Here is a 5,958-nt window from a genome sequence, read left to right as displayed (position 1 = left end):
CTCATCATCATCATCATAATAACTCATCATCATCATCAACATCACAATAACAAGTTCTACTCATCATCATCATCATCACAATAACAAGTCCTACTCATCATCATCATCATCATAGTCATATAACAACTCATCATTCTAGCACATAACTCATCATCATCATAATAACAACTCATCATCATCATAGTCATAACCAACACCAGTTAATTGTTCTTAGCACATGATGAGTACTACCTAGGACATGCTACTCTCTCTAAGGTAAAATAGCATAAAACATGATAGCCCCTGTCTCTCCATTATAGAGAATGGAGATCCATCTGTCTCCAATTTGTGGGCTTCTCACCATGTTGCCTCCAAGTCCCGCGACCATCCATAACTTTTCTCCATCCTTTGATTTTGATGTCTTCATCTCTTTGAGAAATTGAGTATGCACAACGGTGAACTGTAGGCAGACTTGGTTGTAAGCTAATAATATTCAGGTCACCTTGCATATGCATTGGATGGGGTACACAATCCTTCGGGAGTTTCTGTTGAAGAACAGAATAATAACATAGTTAGCAATGCAGTTTAGCTTAAGAAGAATGTATGCAAAAGGTGCACTAGTGACATAATAGTAAAAAATCTTACCTTGCTATTTCCGTTGATATTACTGTAGTTCAACACGTGGAATAGTGGCACGTATTGACCATAATGTGGGATAATTTCATAATTGTTGTTGAAAGTCTCAATATCATTAATAAATTAGACAAGATGATTTTTCTCCTCGTAAGTTAGTTCAGAGCCATAACTGTAGTAGGTGGTGTCTACTACCCTCCGTACATTTCTTGAAGAATGGAAATAAGCTATCAATGGAAATAAACTGTCAACTATTTTTAAATAAACAATATAAATTACTTAACAAATTTATTTGATAAACTCACATAGAGGTAGAACTGGAAGCATATCCACATTCACCCAAAATGTCGATATTATCTTCAACATCATTTTCAGACAAATATCGAAGGTTATTTTCATATTTTCCTGAAATCCATAGGCCTTGCATAGAGATCTCCAATTTGAGCAACCCAAATATGTGTGATTAACTGCATTGTAGACCTTAACCGCAAAAGCGTAACCATGTTGCACTAGTAGAAAAGAGGGAATCAATCCCGATTCTAGAGGGCCTTTAGTCCCGGTTCTGCGACCGGGACAAAACTATCAGGACTAATGCCCACCACTTTTAGTTCTTGTTGGCTTACGAACCAGGAATAAAGGAGATCCACATGGCCGCTGTGGGGCGCCCACGCAGGAGGACCTTTAGTCCCAGTTGGTAACACCGACCGAGACTAAAAGGCAGCCACGCGTTAGTAGCTGCCAGGCGCTGGTTTTTTTGAAAGGAGGGGTTTAGGGGTTTTGGAGGGTTTAGGGGTTTTCATATTGTGTTTCCCCCTTTTATTTTTGTGTTTACCCTTCAATTCTTTTACATTTAGGGTTTCATTTTTATTTAATGTTTTCCATTCAACTCGATGCTAGCTACTACATATAGCAATGAAGGAACCATTACACAAGATTGTCATGAACATATATATAGAGAAGTGACCTCTCTTTCCCCGTGCTTGGTCTAACAACAAGTTTTCGTATATCTATCCGACACTACTACATATATACAATATAACAACTCTTATGATCCCTGACATCATCTACCAAAATCCGTTTGATATTCCTGATGGTATTCTCCGTCTTCATGTATGACGTGGTCAACAAAGAATCTCGCCAATTCCTCTTGAATTGCTCGCATGTGATCATGTGGTAGGAGTTTGTTCTGCTTCTCCCAGATCTAATTTAAAGAAGGGGTTCAATACATATATATGAATGAAACTCAACACAATTGATGGTAATAAAATAAAATTGTGAATATTATTTACGTACTTCCAATTGTTGGTCAGATAAGCCCCGCTCAGAGGTCGAGTGGCGAATGAACTCGCAAACGTAGTATCCACATAAATTATTCCTAGGTGCCTGCCACAAGCACTTTATGAGAATAGAGTTCAATCAAACTGATAATCAAGCATGATAATGGTATTGATGAAACTAGAACCAATGAGAGATGCGCGAAACTAGCTGATACATCTGAAGGAAATATGCCCTAGAGGCAATAATAAAGTTGTTATTTTATATTGCCTTATATCATGATAAATGTTTATTATTCATGCTAGAATTGTATTAACCGGAAACTTGATACATGTGTGGATACATAGACAAAACACAGTGTCCCTAGTAAGCCTCTACTAGACTAGCTCGTTAATCAAAGATGGTTAAGTTTCCTAACCATAGACATGTGTTGTCATTTGATCAACGGGATCACATCATTAGAGAATGATGTGATGGACAAGACCCATCCATTAGCTTAGCATGATGATCGTTTAGTTTTATTGCTATTGCTTTCTTCATGACTTATACATGTTCCTCTAACTATGAGATTATGCAACTCCCGAATACCGGAGGAACACCTTGTGTGCTATCAAACGTCACAACATAACTGGGTGATTATAAATATGCTATAGAGGTGTCTTCAAAGGTGTTTGTTCGGTTGGCATAGATCAAGATTGGGATTTGTCACTCCGTGTATCGGAGAGGTATCTCTAGACCCTCTCGGTAATGCACATCACTATAAGCCTTGCAAGCAATGTGACTAATGAGTTAGTTGCGGGATGATGCATTATGAAATGAGTAAAGAGACTTGCCGGTAACGAGATTGAACTAGTTATGATGATACCGATGATCAAATCTCGGGCAAGTAACATACCGAGTGACAAAGGAATGACGTATGTTGTTATGCGGTTTGACCGATAAAGATCTTCATAGAATATGTAGGAGCCAATATTAGCATCCAAGTTCCGCTATTGTTTATTGACCGGAGATGTGTCTCGGTCATGTCTACATAGTTCTCGAACCAGTAGGGTCCGCACGCTTAACGTTTGATGACGATTTGTATTATGAGTTATGTGTTTTTGATGACCGAAGTTTGTTCGGAGTCCCGGATGAGATCACGGACATGACGAGGAGTCTCGAAATGGTCGAGAGGTAAAGATTCATATATTGGAAGGTTGCATTCGGACACTGGAATGGTTCCGAGTGATTCGGGCATTTTTTCGGCGTACCGGGAGGTTACCGGAACCCCCCGGGAGAAGTATTGGGCCTTATTGGAGGAGAGGAGAGAGGCCACGTGAGAGGGGTGCGCCCCCTTGCCCAAACCGAATTGGACTAGGGGAGGGGCCGAACCCTCCTTCTTCCATCTCCCTCTCTCTCCCGTCCCCTTTTGCCTCTCCGGTGGAAGGAAGGAGGGGGGGAATCCTACTTGGACTAGGAGTCCAAGTAGGACTCCACCCTTTGGCGCGCCCCCTTCGGCCGGCCTCCTCCTCCCCCCTTCTTTATATACGTGGGAGGGGGGCACCCCAAAGGCACACCAAGTTTTCTCTTAGCCGTGTGCGGTGTCCCCCTCCATAGTTACACACCTCAGTCACATCGTCGTAGTGCTTAGGCGAAGCCTTGCGCTGGTAACTTCATCATCATCATCACCACGCCGTCATGCTGACAAAACTCTCCCTCGCTCTCAACTGGATCAAGAGATCGAGGGACGTCATCGTGCTAAACGTGTGCTGAACATGGAGGTGCCGTACGTTCGGTACTTCGATCGGTTGGATCGTGAAGACGTTTGACTACATCAACCACGTTTCTAAACGCTTCCGCTTTCGGTCTACGAGGGTACATGGACACACTCTCCCTGCTCGTTTCTATGCTTCTCCTAGATAGATCTTGCATTATCGTAGGATTTTTTTGAATTACTATGTTCCCCAACAGTGGTATCAGAGCCAGGTCTATGCGTAGATGTTATATGCACGAGTAGAACACAAAGAGTTGTGGGCGATAATAGTCATACCGCTTACCACCAACGTCTTACTTTGATTCGGCGGTATTGTTGGATGAAGCGGCCCGGACCGACATTACATGGCCGCGTTCATGAGACTGGTTCTACCGACGTGCTTCACACACATGTAGTTGGCGGGTGTCTATTTCTCCAATTTTAGTTGAATTGAGTTTGACTACGACCGGTCATTGTTGAAGGTTAAAACAACACATTTGACGGAAAATCATTGTGGTTTTGATGCGTAGGTAAGAATGGTTCTTGCTAGAAGCCCGTAGCAGCCACGTAAAACTTGCAACAACAAAGTAGAGGATGTCTAACTTGTTTTTGCAGGGCTTGTTATGATGTGATATGGTCAAGACGTGATGAGATATAATTTGTTCTAGATGATCATGTTTTGTAAAGTTATCGGCAATCGGCAGGAGCCATATGGTTGTCTTCTTATTGTATTGTCACAGCCCTAGAATTGCTTGCCATTAGTTGCATTAAGGCATCCATGCACCATGTTAAATTTCATTTAAATATGAAATGGGGATGCTCAAACCCTAGCACCAGATCAAATCAAACTAGGTCCAAATAAAACATTTTTCAATGACCTAGAATGCCCTTTGGAAATGTTCATGATTTCTGATAAAGGTGAAAACCTCTGCCAAAAATGTTGAACATATTTATAGGTCATTCCTGGATTTTTGAATTAAATCATAAAGTATTTGAATTTGGGCATTTATACACTATAAATAATTTAAATGCTTAAATAATGCTGAAATTAAATGTGGGCCACTAGAATAATCCATAGAGTGTCCACAAATTATTGCAGCATCTTACAAAGTGCTTTAGCATTTTTAATTAAGTCAAAACAATTATAGAAGAATAGAAAACAGAAACTAAATAAAAGAGAGAGAGAGAGAAGGACTAACCTGGCACTTACCTCGGCCCACCTACCTGTTGCCGACCCAGCCCACCACCGCCTCCTCCCCTGCCGTCTTCCTCCTCTGCCAGGAGGACGAGCGTGTGCCCGACGCGCGCGCCAGCGTCAGCCACCTCCTGCTTGCCGCTTCGCCCTGGCCCTCTCCGGACGACGCCACGCTACCCCCAAGCCCGTGGGGATCGCTCCCTCTCTTGCTCGTTCTCTCCCGCGCCCGCTCCGCACCATGGCCGAAGCCACCGCAAGCTCACCGTCGCCGTTCGCATAGCCACCCCGTTCCCCTCTACCGCTCGTTGTGTCTGCGAGATCCGCCACATCGTCCTCTTCGTCCACGCCGAGCCATGCTTCGCCGGGAGGCATGCATCATCCTCACCACCGTCGTCTTCAACCTCGGACGTCCGAGATCACCGGCGTCGATTCGCTCCGTCCAAGCCATCCCGAGCACGAAGAGCTTCTCTATGGGTTCCCTGTGAGCCCCTCTTCCTTCGCCCCTCTCCCCGCCGTCCTTTTCTCCCCCCAGCCGTGGTTTCCACCTCGGCCGGAGCTCGCTGCCGCCGTCGCGAAGCTCGCCGTCAGTAGCCACCCCGCTTGGCCAATCCAAGCACGCAGTCGTGCTCCGGGCTTTCTCAGAAAGCCGTAGCGCGCCTCAGGTCGTCCGCTCGTGCACCCTAGCCCTCGCGCCCGTGCAAGCCGCAGCTGCGCCGCCGTGGAACTCGACGCCGTCGATGTTCCCGGCCATCCTAGCATCGCCCGAGGCCACCAACCGACGTGCACCCTTGCTCTGGTTCCAACACGCCCATCCCCACTTGCTCCCGTCGCCGGAGTTGGCCGGACGGGGAACGCCGCCGCCTCTGCTTACGCCGGCGAGTAACCGCCGGCCTAATCCAGCCATTAGGCACTAATTGCCAATTAGGTTAGCACCTGAGCCAATGACAGCCGGGCCCCACCGGTTTATTTAACCTACTAATGAAATTAATTGGACTTAATTTGATTCCAGTGGACCCACACGTCAGCATTGACTTTGCTGACGTGGCCTTTGACCGGTCCCACCTGTCGTTGACTCGAGCCAGCACTGTGTGACTGACCAGTGGACCCCACAGGTCAGGTTTGACCTGGTCAGCTGCAGTTGACT

This window comes from Triticum aestivum, chromosome 2A (genome assembly GCF_018294505.1).
Source record: "Triticum aestivum cultivar Chinese Spring chromosome 2A, IWGSC CS RefSeq v2.1, whole genome shotgun sequence".
NCBI lineage: Eukaryota > Viridiplantae > Streptophyta > Magnoliopsida > Poales > Poaceae > Triticum > Triticum aestivum.
This window is presented reverse-complemented; position numbering follows the sequence as displayed.